The following is a 17029-nucleotide window of genomic DNA, read 5'->3' as shown; positions in this document are numbered from 1 at the left end:
ACAGTTTGAAAATGCAATAGAAATTGTACTTTGTTTGAGTTACATGGGATGCAGTAGGTTGCAACACTTAGCAAATACAGTACATTGAAATGAATAGGCTTTTTCAGGAAATTACAGGTAAGTTACTTTTTACGTTACATTTCTAACTCAGTACTGGATACCTAGATTTAGCGCTTGAACATTTCCTGCAAACAGGTAAGTAAATACGTTTTGGTTATTCGTGTGATTTTTAAAGAATATTTTTAGATTTCAAAACTCCACACTTAGAAAATGTTTGGAAGAAAATTGTCAATTTTAACCTAAGGAGGAAAAACAGGTTATCGGTTCACAGGTAAGTTATTGACTGTGGGAGTGAAGGTTCAGGGGTTAGACTCAGGGGTCCCCCAGGGTCAGTGATGCACTCTTGTTACACCCTCAGCGGCACTAGGGCGGCGGGGTGTTGAGGCCGAATGTTATCCAATGGGTGATAGGGGGCCTCCGGTTGGTGGCTGGAAGCAAAGCTCCTGGGGTTTAAGTCAGGGCAAATGGGGGAAAAAAGTAGCACAAAAGGTGCACCTTCAGCGGCACTGAGGCGGCCGTGTGCAGAGTGCTGTTTCGACGTTGGGCACCGTGTTGTTTCTAATGGAGAACCTCCAGTTTGCAAAAGCACTGCAGGCAGGGAGACGTAGGACTTCAGGGTGCGGCCACCACTTCAAGAGGAAAGTTGGGAAATTAGGGGTAGGTTAGGCATAGTCGATTTGGGCAAACAAGGCTGTGGGGTGTCTGGTGCATGGGTGCCTTTTGGGGTCGGATCTTCTTACCAGCTCCGGTTTGTGGGGCCTTCTGGATTTAGACTATAGGCGTAGGCTGGAGGCTTGAGGAAGGTCAGGGGACGGATCTCTGGTCAGGATTGCCAGGGTGACCTCCTCGTGGTGTTTTCCACTTAAGCTCAGGCCCGGGTTCGGCGAGTGCAGAGTGGGCCGGATTAGCGGTCTCCGGTTGCAGACAGTGGTTGCAGTTGAACAAATCCGGTGTTCACAGGAGAAGCAGTCTATGGAAGTGAAGGCAGGCGGGTCCTCCAGGGTTTTTGAGGTTGCTGGCTGCAGGACACACTGGGATTTCGCAGATGCAGTTCGAGGGGAGACAGGCCTGTAGGGCTGGGGCCAAGTCAGTGGGAGTCATAATCTTGTTAGCTAGGCACAGCTGTTCGGTCCTTCTATTTTTAGATCTCGACTATTCTATCCCGCAGGGATAAATAGACGAGAGTATAGTAGTTGAAACAAACTCTTTCACCAAGCGGATTTCTCCCAATGCATGTGATCTATTGAAGCGTAACGCTTCACCAGCGCACGTATGGCCTCACTCACACCCCATATGCTCGTTCCCTCCCACTCGCTCGCTCCCCCGCCACCCCCATCCGACTTGCAAGTAAGCCTCGCACACCCCCAGGCTCTTGAAGCGCGACGCTTCGCCAGCGCACGCTTGGCCTCACTCACACCCCATATACTCGTCCTCTACAGTCTTCGAATTTCTCCTCACTCTCTCTCACCGGCCCACTCCCTTCCCACTCCGTTTACCCTTCATTTTTACTCTGCCTCAATATTTCTCTATTTTGCTACTTTATCTCAATCTTTCACCCCCTTGCCCCGCCTGTCTCACCCCTCCATTTCTGTCTGGCATTCTGCTTCTCCTTCTTCTTGAGAGCCACACTGTGTTCGCTCTGCCTGCCCCAGTCGCCTCTCCTTCAATCTATTTTCTTTCTCCCTGCACCTCTCCCCTGTACCCTCCACCCATCAGCAACTATCTCACCTTCTGACTTTATCGGGTCCCCTCTCTCCACATATGCTCCTTTCTGTTTACTGCACTTTCTGTCACTTTCTTCACATCTCTCTCTTTCTCTCTCTCATCCTGTCCCTGCATCGGTCTGCTCCTCCTCTACATCCCCGCTTCTCGTGTCCTCTCGCCCCCCTCCGGTCTCCCCTCTAGATAGAATTACCACGCTGAGGAATTGTTTAATCTGAGTTCATACGTTCTTTTTACACAAGCCACGGCCTCTGTGCACTTTCCCCTGCAGCATTTTATCACATTAGAATTGATTAGAATTGTTGCCTTGGGCTGACTTGAGCAGCCATACATCTGGAGCACCATTTGTGCAAGCTGCCGAGGAGCTCGCCACGTGCACTGTGCCGCACCCTCTCCTCCTCCCATCCCCTGCCCCCACCTCTCTCTATCTCGCTCGCTCTCATCCCTCTCGCATTCAGCTTCCTTCATAAACACTCCCTTTTTTTTCCTCTACTGCCTTCGAATTTCACCTCACTCTTTCTCACTGGCCTGCTCCCTTCCCACTCCGTTTACCTTTCCTTTTTACGCTGCCTCAATCTTTCTCCATTTTGCTCCTTTATCTCAATATTTCACCCCCTTGCCCTGCCGGTCTCATCTCTGGATAACTTCAGCACAATATACTTGGTGCAAAACATCAACTGTTGCATGGCTAAACACTTATAAGGTACAATGTTTAGCCATTCAACAGCTGATGTTGTTGCACCAAGGATATTGTGCTGCAAAACTAAATACTTATAAGGTCCTAAAAGCGAGACATATTGGCCTTGTGATCTATTGAAGCGTGACACTTCGCCAGCACGCGCTTGGCCTCACTCACTTGCTCCCCCGCCCCCCCATCCGACTTGAAAGGAAGCTGCGCACACAAACATTTGTCTCTTACACCACCAGACATCAAAGGCTGCTGCTCCCCCGCCCTTCCCCCCCACAGCAATGCCGAGAGCTTGTTGCTATTGCCTCAGAGTGTCCTTTAGGAGCTGCCCGCGCTCGCTTTGCACTTTGGCCCCCTGCTGCCCCTCTCTAATCCAGCCTGTGCTGCGCCATCGTATTCAAACAATAGCCCCAGCACTCAAAGCCATCTGACAAAAAAGAGTCAGAAGCAGCACAGGACCAAGCGCAGCCTCTGCTCCTCTTCCAAAACAAATAAAACCAGTGAGTGCAGAACTTCATCAGTTCCCGACAAGAATGCTTGGCATGTTCATTCCACTCAAGGCCCTGTCTGTATCTCTCCCACCATTATCGGGTGCTGCTTACTCTTTCGCTCTCCTGCTGCCTGTCCTCTCACTTGCCCTCTCCCTTGTCCCCTGTGTTTCTTGTGCGCACACTTCAAATGTGAAAGCATCTGGTTTCACTGGTTGATAAGCCTCTATGAGGGCTTTTAACAACTTACTGTCTTCCCTAATTTAAGTGGTTGCTTTATAAAGTACCATGTGCCGTTATATTGATTTACACTTCACGCTTTGTGTTTATAAACATAAACCTTAGGTTAACACCTTCGGTGCTCATGACGATCTCAGCTCGTCATGAGCCACGGTGCTCCGGTGCTCATGACGTGCTCAGCTCGTCTTGAGCCGTGGAACGCTCAGGTGCGGGGAGAATTCCCCCGCTGTGCTGAGCGTTCCACGGGAGCCAATGCACCTGTGACGAGCTCAGCTCATCATGAGCACCAGAGCGCCGTAGCTCATGACGAGCTGAGCTTGTCATGAGCATGAGGGCGCTGTGCGCGCCCCCCAGCACAGCAGGGGAATAACCCCCGCAGCGAAGGGGTTAATGCAACTCTGACAGCACGACTTCTCATTTAGGTGTGTTCTTTTTAACAATCTCGGCATTCACTTACTGTGGTTACACACACACCTCTATTATTTTGGAAACCTAATTTGCATTAGAGCTATTGAATGATGTTCTGAGAAAATACACAGGTTTGCTCACCTGTAACTGTTCAGAGTTATGCTTTTGTTTTGTAAAGCATAGATTTGGTATCCTTAAGTGTGATGTTCACCCACAGTACAGGTGAACAAGTTACTTACCTTCGGTAACGATATATCTGTAAGAAACAGTAGTTAGTATTAGATTCCTTACCTTAGAATATCCCCAGGCGTCGGTCTGGATCCGGAAACTTTTGCGTAGCAGTACCCCTGCGCGTCAGTAGGCGTCGTCTGCAGGCGTCCCCTGCGGCTCCGCGTCCGTCGTCGGCGTCGAGCGCCGTGATGACGTCGCTGGAGTATATAGACGCCGCCTCCGCGCGCTGACGTCAGTTCTTTGCACACAGCTTTTCCGCGCCAGAGCACGCAGAGCCATGTAAGAACCAACACTGGTGCCATGCGAAACTAGGGCCCTGAAGGGGATGACCTTAACCCTATGTATCAGTTCGCAGAACGGGGAGGATGGGCGGGGCGGTAAGGAATCTAATACTAACTACTGTTTCTTACAGATATATCGTTACCGAAGGTAAGTAACTTGTTCATCTGAAAGAAACAGGTTAGTATTAGATTCCTTACCTTAGAATAGATACCCCAGCAATACCAACCCCGGTGGTGGGTCTGCGAACCAATACAGCTTACACCAGAAAGTCCTGGAGGACAGAACGGCCAAAAAAAGCCATCCCTCCGGACTGGACTGTCCAGGCAGTAGTGCCTCGCAAACGTGTGCAGCGAGGCCCACGTAGCCGCCTGACAAATGTCCTGCAAGGGGACTCCCCGGCCCAGGGCAGTAGTAGCCGCCGTGGCCCGAGTGGAATGGGCTCTCAGCCCAACAGGAGGCTCCTTCCGAGCCAAAGAGTAGCACGCTTTGATGCACAGGACGACCCACCGAGAGATGGTTCGTTTATGTACCGCCCTTCCCTTCTTCGCACCCACGTAGCCAACAAACAGTTGGTCATCCACCCGGAACTGGCGTGTGCGATCCATATAAAATGAAAGCGCACGTTTTGGGTCCAGACGATGGAGCCGCTCTTCATCTTTTGAGGGATGCGGAGGCGGGAAGAAGGAGGGTAAGGTGATGGACTGCCCGATGTGAAAAGCAGAAACTACTTTGGGCAGGAAAGAAGGTCTAGTTCTCAGAACCACCTTGTCTGGATGAATGGACATGAAAGGAGGTTTGACAGAAAGAGCCTGGAGCTCACTCACTCTCCTGGCAGGGGTGATGGCAACCAGGAAGGCCGTCTTCAAAGTCAGGAGACGGAGAGGACAGGAATGAAGCGGCTCAAAGGGAGCGCACATCAAGAAAGTCAGAACCAGATTCAAGTCCCACTGAGGCATCACGAACGGAACAGGTGGATACATGTGCGTAATGCCCTTCAAGAATCTCGTTACAATAGGGGACTTGAACAAAGAAGGTTGATCAGGCAGCCTTAGAAAGGCCGAAAGGGCAGAAAGGTAGCCCTTGATAGTGCCCAGAGCAGAGCCCTGCTGGGCAAGAGAGAGAAGAAAGAGGAGAACCTCGGATAGAGGGGCAGAGAGAGGGTCCACAGCCTTTGCTGTGCACCATGCCACAAATCTGTTCCACCGGCAGGCGTATACCGACTTTGTGGAGGAACGCCTGGCTGCCAGAATCACATCACAAACTTCAGGAGGCAAGTCAAATGGCCTCAACTGTCGCCGCTCAATCTCCACGCATGGAGGTGGAGACTGGACAGGTTCGGGTGGAGGACCGTCCCCTGCTGCTGCGACAGAAGGTCCTCCCGAAGGGGCAGGCGGATCGAGGGACCGACTGACATGCTGAGTAGCTCGGGATACCAGTACCTTCGAGCCCAGTCCGGAGCCACAAGGATAACTTGGGCCCGGTCGCGCCTGATCTTCTTCAGCACTCTGGGCAGAAGTGGTATAGGCGGAAAGGCGTACAACAGACCGCAGCTCCACTCGCGCCGAAAGGCGTCGCCGTGCGAGTGCCGTCCTGGAAACTCCAACGCGCAGAACTGAGGACATTACGCGTTCTCTTCTGTGGCGAATAGATCTAACCAAGGCTCTCCCCATTGCAGAAAGAGGCCTTTCGCCACGTCCGAGTTCAGACGCCATTCGTGATCCACCGAGCACCGACGGCTGAGTTCGTCCGCCCTGGCGTTCAGAGAACCTGCCAGGTGTTGAACCGTCAGAGTCACGCTCTGACGTTCCAGCCATTGCCAGAGACGCAGCGCCTCCTGGCAAAGGGTCCACGACCCCACTCCGCCCTGCTTGTTGCAGTACCACATGGCGGTGGTGTTGTCCGTGAACACCTGCACTACACTCCCGTTGACGAAGGGGAGGAATGCCTTCAGTGCTAGTCGAATCGCCCGCAGCTCCAACATGTTGATATGGAGCCGGGACTCCGCCGGAGACCAGATGCCTCTGATCTCCGCCTCTCCCAAGTGGCCTCCCCAGCCCTGGAGGGACGCGTCCGTCACAACTACGTACTCCGGTTGGGGAAGGGAGAGGGATCTGCCTCTGACCCAATCGCGGTCCGTAAGCCACCACTGCAGTTGTCTCGCAGTGCCCTCCGAGATCAAGACATGGTCGGACAAGTTGCCCTGATGCTGGGCCCACTGAAACTTCAGGTCCCACTGCAGAGCCCGCATCCGCCACCGGGCGTGATGCACCAGAAGGATGCAGGAAGCCATCAGCCCCAGCAGCCGCAGCGTCAACCTGACCGAAACCCGGGATAGTGACTGAAAGGTGGGAATCAAGGCCTGTATATCCCGGACTCGCCGTTCCGGAGGATAAACCCGAAACTGCGCCGAGTCGAGAACCGCTCCGATGAAAAGGAGCTTTTGAGAGGGACACAGGTGTGATTTCGGCACATTGATGGAAAACCCCAGCTCGTGCAGGAGGTCTGCCGTCATCTGAAGGTGGTGGACGACCAATCGTCCAGGTAGGGGAAGACTGAAACCCCTAGCCTGCGCAGATGAGCTGCGACCACCGCCATCACCTTTGTGAACACCCGTGGGGCGCTGGTAAGGCCGAAGGGGAGCACGATAAACTGAAAGTGCTCGTGGCCTACCGTGAACCGTAGGTAACGCCGGTGGGCCGGCAGGACGGGGATGTGAAAATATGCATCCTGCAAGTCCAACGCTACCATCCAGTCTTGCGGGTCTAGAGCAGCCAAGACCTGAGCCAAAGTCAACATCTTGAACTTCTCCTTCCGGAGGAAGCCGTTGACGTTCCGTAGATCCAAGATAGGACGTAGGCCCCCATTGTCCTTCTTGGGCACCAGAAAGTAGTGGGAATAACAACCACACCCTACTTCTGGCCCAGGAACGCGCTCAATGGCCCCCTTGGCCAAGAGGGCCGTAACTTCCTCCTGCAGAAGTGTCAAGTGGTCCCCCGACACACGGTGGTTCTGTGGTGGCATGGCTGGAGGAGTGGTCCCTGGGAGGTGTGGTCTGACCTCGCCGTTGTCCCCAACCGCCTCCGCGACTGAGCAGTTCCGTCATGGCCCGCTCGCCGCTGATTTCGCACCTGCGCTGACATTCTAAAGAACGGGCGGGGCGATGACGGAACTGCTCTGTCACAAGCACAGCCCACCCGAGGGCCATGACGGAGCGGTTCCGTCATAAGCGTCGGAGCGCCGCGCGGCCGCCCCACCCCCTTAGCGCTGCGGTGGAATTGCCGCCGAGTGAAAGGGTTAATACATCGAAGTCATGTAAATACAACACATATTGCATTACAAATGCTATAGGTGTCACGTTTGCGAAAGTTAAAGCTATTGGCATTGTAAATGACAAAGCTATTAATTTCGCTATTTTTAAAACCAACACATAAATAAAATATTTGTCATTTACAATACCAATAGCCCAAACTTTCCTAATGCGAGACCTATTGCATTGCAAATTCTTGTTCTTGTTGTTTCTGGATCTGAGGAAGCAAGGTTCAGGGCCCCGCCTAAATACTAGATTTAGGGGCGATACAGGTAGGTAGAGGGCAGGGACCAATGGGTCCCTTCCCCGGGGCGGGTACACCCCCTATTGTGACACCCTCCAGTGGGAGGGGGGCACAAGCCTGTCCCTGGTTGGGTCCCCCCATCCTCAAGATGGCGGGCACTAGAGTTGTGCTTCACCTCGCTTCCCCCCCCCCCCGTGAACGGTGGAATTGGCAGAGGTGGGCACACCACTTCCTCACTTGTTTTTCCCGCTGGCTCTCCCGCCCAAAGTGGGGGGCAGAACCAGTAGGGACCAGTTGCTGAAAGCAGCAAGTGGTCTGGGGAAGCCCACAAAGGCGGCATTCCTTTAAAGCTTCCCCTTCGTGAACCCTGCCCATCCTGGGGGAGGGCACTTGACACCTCGTCCCAGGATGTGCATTGCTTCAGGCCTCTGAGAGCAGCAGGCTCTCGACCCAGGGGTCCAGAAACATGTCTGTTGATGGCAGCCTAAGCAGCCACTCAGTCGGGACACTAGAGGCGGGTTCGTTTTTAGGGGGCATCTCCGAGATGCCCTCTGTGTGCATTTTACATTAAATCCCACATTGGCATCAGTGTGGGATTAATGTGTTGAGAAGTTTGCTACCAAACTTCTCAGTGATCAGTGTAGCCATTATGGTGCTGTGGAGTTCATAATGACAAACTCCCAGCACCATATACTCTTAATGGCAGCACTGCACTTACAATGTCTAAGAATGAACTTAGACACTGTAGGACAACATCGCTCATGCACCTGTACCCTCACCACTAGTATAGGGCACCCATCTAGAGGGGTGACTGATCTATGCCAGGGAAGTGGGCTGTAGGCATGGAACACAGGGATGTGTGCCATGTCGACTCTGTTTAGTTCTGTACTTAGACACTCCGAGCACCATATACTCTTTATGGCATCACTGCACTCAGTGTCCAGGAATGGCCCTGGGTACTGTAGAGACACAGGGCTCATGCACCTGTGCCCACACCACTGGCATAGGACACCCAGCTAGAGGAGTGGCTGATGTATGCCAGGGAAGTCGGTTTGAGGGCATGGCACACTGGGATGGGTGCTATGTCGACTTTTTGTTTAGTTCTGCACCAGGACACTCAGCCTGCAAAGGCAGTATGTGTGTGTCAGGGTACAGGGCCCCTAAGGGTGGCACAATAAGTGCGGCAGCCCTTAGGGGTCTTCTCTGATCAACATGCCCTGGGTACCTAGGGTACCATTTACTAGGGGCAGACAAGTGGCCAGAGAGGCCACTTGGGTTTTAGTTTCAACACAGTTTTAGGGAAGAAACACAGGCCCTGGTCCCTGGTTGGCAGGAGCCCAGGGCACACTCAGTCAAAGCACATCAGCAGTTCAGCAACAAGTGGGGGCATACCAATGCAAGAAAGATGGCACTTTCTCACAGCGACACACTATGCTAAGCACGGGTTTTTAGCTTACCCATTTTAAGCCACACCCTTAACTGCATCCGACACGCCTCCTTCAGAGACCCCCCAGTTTTTACATCCCACTTAAAGCCCTGCTTGTTGTAGCAATTTTACTTTTTGGGGTGCAGTAACTGTACGCTGAGGATGATTATTTCTACTGTCTTCCATGTGTATATTATTAAGTCCAGTGACCTTGTGCAATTAGATTAATGAAACCCATTCAGGGGTGTTGGCGGCGGCTGCTAGAAAGCAGAATTGTATTGCAGGGCAATAAACATGGGCATGCGGTGGTACCAAATCTGCAGTCTCCTGTTGTGGATTCTGACTTGCTGCCCTCCCAACCCCCCCCACCCTCACTCAACCCGACTACCGAGTTTATTCTGTTTCATGGAAATAGAAACAAAGAATGGCATTTATTCTGCTTTATAAAGCCTTTGAAACATCGGTAACAAATAATGCCATTAGTAAGCGAGTACATATGTTCCCATGGCGGCACGTCTTGTGTCCGCATGTCTCCTTAGCACGCAGCTTGTATTCCTAGAATGGGGTCACGCCCAACCTCACGTCGGACGTTCAAAGTAAACAGAATCCCAGCAGCCGTCTCTGATGACTCTTTTCTTCTCACGTATTTAGTGGCGAAGTACGAAGAAGCGAGGCCCACAGCAGTTGGTGAGCTTGTTCCGCGACACAATGAAAGGGGTGGGGAGCAGACGAAGTTAAACAGCAGCTGTTTTCGGTAGTGGTGTGGGCGCGCAAAGTCTTCACTTTTCAAGCACTGCACTCGTGCTTGTGGCGCGCCGCTGCTAGCTCCCGCAAGGTGGATGCCGCCACAAGCACGAGTGCAGTGCTTGAAAATGAGCAGAGCGACGGCTAAAGGCCCTCCAATAAAAAGCAGTGCTATGTTTCATTCAGGTACCCATATGGGCTCAGTTTGTGAATGCACCGATGGGGCCACAAAGCAATACCAACCATACACCAACAGCAGCACACGAGCGGCCGGGTGCAGGGTGCAAAATAAGTGTCTGGCACCCAATACTTTTTAATGGAGTTCTCCTTTTGACAAACAGGCTGCAGGCGTCGCACCGGAGGTTGAACGAGGGAGACCAACTACAGCAGAGGTGAGTAGAGGGGTAGGGGGTTGCAGGGGCACCGTTAGTTCAGCTCACCAAGACCCAGGGGCTTTGATGTCAGAGTCTTCTGACCGGAGACAGACACAGTCAGTCTGCAGGCGGCGTCATGGAGCTAAGGAGCGGTCAGTCAATGCTGGACTCTAGGTCAGGATCGGTGGTGAGACTTCACTGGGCAGGTGGGCCACTCGGACTCAGGGGAGTCGAGTGCAGAGTAGACCAGGATCGCAGTTCCAGCTAGATCCTGAGCTCTTGGAGTGGACTTCTGAAGAGGACTGCTGTCCAGAGGGAGATTGGAGTCTTTTTCAAAGGCAACAACCCTCCCAGGGTTTTCAGAGGACACTGTGTGCAAGACAGGTTGCCATATCGCAGAAGCTGGAGACAGGCTGTTAGGGCTGTGGACAAGGCAGTGTTCTCTGTAGGGATGTCTTCTTTCTTCTTATGTTCTCACAAATCTAGTTTCTAGGTCTAGGGTAACTAAATACTACATTTAGGAGGCATTATACGGGAGTGGTAGATAGGGCCAATGGACACCTTACCTGGGGTGACTCAAGCCACTATTATGCCATCATCATCCTCTTGTGGGAGGGGGCATAGACCTAGTCCTGACTGGTGGAGGACCCTCATCCTAAAGATGGAGGGGACTGAAAATTGTGCTTAACTTCGCCTCCTCCACCTGAGGGGTGGAACTGGCAAAGGTGGGCACACCTCCTAGTCTGAGCTTTCCGGACAGTTTTCCTGCCCAAAGTGGGAATGTAGACAGAGAGCTGCCAACTGCTACTGGGGGTCGCATTACAAAGGCGACTGGCCATTGAAGCTTTCCCTCCAAGAATTGGCCCAGTCTGGGGGATGTAGGTGCGACACCTCTGCCCAAGATGTGCACTGTTTCTGGTCACAGAGAACATAGGCTCTCTGCCCAGGGGTCCAGAACCTGTCTGTGTGTAGCAGGCTGCCTAAAGCAAGTCAGTGTCTACACCAGGGACGGTAGGTTTTCAGGGGCCACCTCTGAGGGGCCCTCTGAGTACATGTTTCAATAAATCCCACACTGGTATCAATGTAGATTTATTACAAGGAGCTGTTTGGTACCAAAAACTCCTGGTTTCAGTAAAGCCATCATGGTGCTGGGGAACTCGAGCTGTTGAGTTTCTAGCTCGTGTGATACTAATGGCTTCCCTGACACTTACAATACTTAAGAATATTTATGTATTAGATTTGTAAAGCGCGACAGCTACCCCAAAGGGTTTCCCTGCGCTAGAGGAGACAGAAGCAGCAAGGGAACAGACTAATGAGAGGTTATTGATTAAAGAGCCAGGTTTTAATGGCCCTGCGGAAGCGGGCATAACAGCTCTCAGCACGAATGTCGAGGGGAAGGGAATTCCAAAGTCTGGACCCTAAGTACGAGAAAGACCTTCCACCCATTCTCGATAGTCTAAACTTGGGCACACAGAATACACTTTGTGAGGAGGAACGGAGAGAGCGAGAAGGGGAGTAGGTTGTGACAAGGGATTGCAAGTATTCAGGAGCATTCCCAGACTTGATCTTGTGCATGTAACTCAATGTTTTGAATTTCACGCTGCTATCGACTTTAAGCCAGTGAAGTTCACGGAGGCGTTCTGTGATATGGTCGGTTTTATGACAACCGCAGAGCAAGCGTGCGGCAGCGTTTTGTACTAGTTGAAGACGTCTCGGGACTGCCTTGGTCGCCCCCAGGTAGAGTATGTTACCATAGTCCAACCGAGAGGTTCTCATGGCGTTCATTACGGCCCTCTGGGTGTCAAGCGGCAGCATCCAAAAGATTTTCCTCAGCCAGAGTAGAACGGTAAAGCAGGTGGCTCCCACTTTATTGACCTGGCATTGCATAGTAAGCCCCTTGTCAATAATCACCCCCAAGTTTCGCACGTGCTCAGAAGGGGATGGAAGTGGACCCATCTCAGATGGCCAATGCTTGGAACTCCAAAGGTCAAGTTTTTGCCCGAGGACCAAGACTTCCGTCTACCCTCCATTCAATTTGAGAAGGTTAAGATTCATCCAATCGGATATCTCCCCGAGGCCAGTCTGAAGGAGGGAGGTGGAGGCCTGGTCTGATTGAGTTAGGAAGAAGACAATTTGTGGGTCATCGGCATAGGTGTACAACGTCAACCCAGAACGTTCCGCAATAAGGGCCAAAGGAGTGACGTAAAGATTAAAAAGGAGAGGGCTAAGAATCGAGCCCTGGGGTACACCATGGGATGATGAATAGATTTTGGAGGTAGTAGCATGTGAGAAAATGTGAAAAGTCCGGTCCGTCAGGAAAGATGCCAACCATTCCAAGGCTACACCACTGATGCCCGTGGCGGCGAGGGATCTGAGGAGAATATTGTGGGAAATAGTATCAAAAGCTGCACTGAGATCTAGCAATATCAGTACTGCTGTGTCACCTCGATCCAGCAAGGATCGGAGATTTTCCGTAATGCCAAGGAGAGTGGTTTCAGTGGAGACTTAAGTCTTAGACTTAAGTATTGTAGGGGCATATCTACTCATGCAGATATGCCCTCACCTGTGGTATAGTGCACCCTACCGTAGGGCTGTATGGCCTGCTAGATGGGTGGCTTACCTATATCAACAGACCTTGTCAGCTGGCATGACATTCAAGCAGGTTGCCATTTCGACTGTCGTTTTCAACTCACAAGGGCATGCAAGCTGCAACGGCAGTGGCATGGTCCTAGTGAGTGGTGCTCCCAAGAGACCCTCTTCAACACCCAGGCCATAGGTACCCAGGGTACCAATTACGAGGGACTTACATTACAGGGGGTAGAAGTACCAATTGGAGATTTGTTTAAAGGGAAGAAGCACTGGCACAGGGGACTTGGTTGGCAGGGACCCTATGCACTACAATCGAAACCACATCAAATACCAGGTAAAAAGTGGGGGGCTATCCATGTTAAAAGAGGCACTTTCTCACACCCTAGCTCAAGCTTTTCGCCACCACTGAAAATGTGCAATGGCTGCACTTTTGGACATTGAAGTTTTAAAGGCGGCTCTGCCTCGGTCAACACTAGGTGCAATTTCTGAACAGTCCACTGTTTCCCTATGGAGGAAAACAATATTGCGATTACACAGGTAAGTACGCAACTTACAGTTCTAGTCTTAGGGACATACGGTCAGCAAGGGGCAAGGGTCAGGAGAGTACCAAAAATGCACCACCCGCATTACAGGGGCGGCCGGGTGCATAGGTCAAAATCATAGTTCTGCCCAATGCGTTTTAATGGACACTGGGGGTTCTCAGGGCCATACTGCTTTCAGGTAGGTAAATCAGTTGCAGGGGCCAAGCTTTGGGGATTAAGTTAAGCATAGGAGAGTCCACAATACAACACTAAAAATACACCACCAGCAGCATAGGAGTGCAGGGTGCAATTTCAGCGCAGGGCGCCAAATGCTTCTCAAGGGAGACTTTGCTTTCAACAAACAAGCTGTAGACGACAAACAAGAGGTTGCAGGAGGGAGACCAATGACAGCCGTGGTAAGTAGAGATTTAGGGGTAGAGTCAGCTCATCAAGGCCCAGGGGCTTCATGTCCAGGGGATCGAGTTTCATGTCCAGATGTCGAGTTTTCTTAGTGGGGCCGGTCACGGTTAGGGGGAGCTTCTAGATTCAGACTGCAGGTGTCGTCGTGGCGTCTAAGAGGTGTCATTCAATGCTGGACTTGAGGTCAGGATCGCTGAGGAACCTGTTCTATGTGGTTCACCTGGACACGGGCCGGAGGTGTCAGGTGCAGAGTGGGCAGGACTCACGGATCCTGAGGGCACCTGAGTCCTTGGTGTTGGATTCTTTGAGACAGAACCAATGTAATCAGGAGTTCTGGTCTTTTACAAAGTTCAAGCAGCCTTCCTCATGTTTCTGGAAGTCACTGGCTACAAGACAGGCGTTGTCTTTTTGCAGGGTCTTGGAAGCCGGAGACAGGCCGGTAGGGCTGGAGCCAAATCATAGTCGTCTTTAGGCGTCGCTGCGCAGCGTCTTCTTCATCCTTCTTGGGTCACAGGTAACTAGTTTCATGGTCTGAGGAGCCTCCTAAATACTACATTTAGGGGTGTTTTAAGGGAGTAACCGGTAGGGATAAAACCAGTCAGTTACCATACCAGTGTCAGTATGTTTTCGAGGGCACCTCTTAGGTGCCCTCTTAGTACATGGTTTAATAAATCTCACTCTGGCATCAGTGTGGAATCATTACAAGGAGTTGTTTGGTACCAAATGCTCCAGTTTCAGTGTACTCATTTAGATATGCCCTCACCTGTGGTATAGTGCACCATGCCTTATAGCTGCAAGGCCTGCTAGAGGGGTGACTTACATATACATTCAGGGTGCCTTGATGACTTTTTCGTTTTTCACCTCACAGAGGCATGTACGCTGCAAGGGTAGTCAATGGTCCTACTGAGGGGGTAGCAGGGGACCCTCTTCAGCTTTCAGGCCCTGGGTACCCAGGGTAACACTTACTAGGGACTTACAGGGGCCAGAAGTACCAATTGTTGATATGTTTCAGGGAAGAAGCACTGCCATAGGGGACAGGGTAGGCAGGGACCCAGTGCACTACAATCGAAACCACATGAAATCCCAGGCAAAAAGTGATGGCTAGCCATGTCAAAAGAGGCACTTTCTCAAAAAGTAAAATAATTTTTACATCTTGCATACAAACATCTTCAGCTCTCTGTTGGTCACATACCTGCTGGATTTACTATAGAAAGAGCAGGCACATCATCAGATTTATCGAAGTTCCATAGTACTGACCGTATGGCGCTCTTCAGAATTGTTGTTTGTCGTGTTTAAAGAGAATTTTGGTCTTGCCAGGTTGACTGTTTTATCCTTGCCATTGCGGACATAAGAGTTTTCACTGCAGACTATGAGAGATTATTTAATATACCCGCTCTCTCAGTTTCGCCAGTCGAACAAGTTACTTACCTTCGGTAACGCTTTTTCTGGTGGATACAGTATCTTCCTGTGGATTCCTCACCTTGTGAAAATTCCCCTGCGTCAGCAACGTTCGGAAAATTCTTTTGCAGCACGCCGGCGTGGACGACGTCATAGGAGCACGGCATCGCGCGCGACTCCGACTGACGTCACTGACCCCTTAATAAGGCCTACGTCGGCGTGATGACATCAGTTCCGCCCGTTTTTCCGTGCCTTCGAGGCACCCGGACGTACCAATGACAATAGATATATACATATACAATATACATAGTACGAAATATTCAAGATAAAATATATATATATATATATATATATATATATATATATATATTTAACATTACCATAATTTTAGGTGTAGAAGAGTGGACAACGGGAGGCGGGTGGGCATGTGAGGAATCCACAGGCAGATACTGTATCCACCAGAAAAAGCGATACCAAAGGTAAGTAAATTGCTCTTCTGATGGATACATCTGCCAGTGGATTCCTCACCTTGTGAATATATTCCCACAGCAGTCCCCACTCCCAGGGGAGGGTGTCCACTCTTTTATACCACAAAATCCTGGAGGACAGAACGCGCAAAGTGGCCATCCCTCCTCACTTCGGTATCTAAGCAGTAATGCTTCGTGAAAGTGTGGAGGGAAGCCCATGTTGCCGCTCTACAAATATCCTCTACAGGTACACCCCTAGACAAAGCAGATGTAGAAGACTTTGCTCTAGTAGAGTGAGCTCTTATACCCTCTGGAAGTTCCTTACCAGCCAGGACGTAGCAGATCTTGATGCATAGTATAATCCATCTTGACAGTGTGTGCTTGTGCACAGCTCTTCCTTTTCTGCAGCCAGCAAATCCAACAAAGAGCTTTTCATCCACTCGATAGTCTTTTGTTCTATCAAGATAAAATCTCACCGCCCTCTTGGGGTCCCAGACTGTGAAGTCGCTCCTCCTCCTTGGAAGGGGGAGGGGGAGGTTAGAAGGTAGGAAGGGTAATGGACTGTCCTAAATGCAATGGAGTTACCACCTTAGGCAGAAAAGCAGCCCTGGTCCTAAGAACCATTCGTTCAGGATTAATGGTCAAGAATGGGGGCTTTGAACTAAGAGCTTGAACCTCACTTACCCTCCTTGCCGAGGTAATTGCAACAAGGAAAACCGTCTTAAAAGACAACAACCTCAAGGGACAATTATGTAAAGGTTCGAAAGGGGAACCCATTAGAAAAGTAAGCACCAGATTCAAGTCCCATTGAGGCACAATAAAAGGAGTAGGAGGAAATTTATTTGTAAGGCCCTTCAGAAATCTTAAAACAAACAACTGGAGATTTAAATAACGAAGGCTAGTCCGGCAGACAAAGAAATGCCGATAAGGCCGAAAGATAACCTTTGACTGTAGCCACAGCAAACCCTTGCTGAGCTAGAAAAAGAGCAAATTGCAGCATATCGGATAAACGAGCCTTTAAAGGGTCAATAGATTTCTCCCCACACCAAGTAACAAATTTAGACCATCTGTAAGAATAAATGGAGTTGGTGGAGTCACGTCTGGCCGATAGAATGACATCCACCACATGTGGGAGAGAAAAGGAATTCAGGTTGCCCCGTTCAATCTCCAGGCATGAAGGTGTAAGGTCTGAAGGGTTAAGATCTGGAGGTGGGGGTGTAGAACCTGCCCCTCCATTTAAGAGAGGAGATCTGCCCTGAGAAGGAGACGGAGCGGCGGGCACGAGGAGAGGTGGAGAAGATCTGTGTACCACACCCTTCTTGGCCAATCCGGGGCGATCAATATGACTTTGGCACGGTCTTGACGTATCTTCCTCAGAACCCGAGGAATCAAGGGTATGGGAGGAAATGTGTAAAGGAGA

General features: G+C 50.9%; 1 protein-coding gene across 1 annotated transcript in view; it reads right to left on the bottom strand.

Moving 5' to 3' along the window:
* NUSAP1 (nucleolar and spindle associated protein 1) overlaps positions 1–17029 on the bottom strand; it is a 345737-nt gene that overhangs the window by 164371 nt on the left and 164337 nt on the right. The window lies entirely within an intron of this gene.

The sequence above is a fragment of the Lissotriton helveticus genome, chromosome 9 (genome assembly GCF_964261635.1).
Source record: "Lissotriton helveticus chromosome 9, aLisHel1.1, whole genome shotgun sequence".
NCBI classification, from domain to species: domain Eukaryota; kingdom Metazoa; phylum Chordata; class Amphibia; order Caudata; family Salamandridae; genus Lissotriton; species Lissotriton helveticus.
Note: the sequence above shows the minus strand (reverse complement) of the source record. Positions and strands in the feature narration are given on the sequence as shown.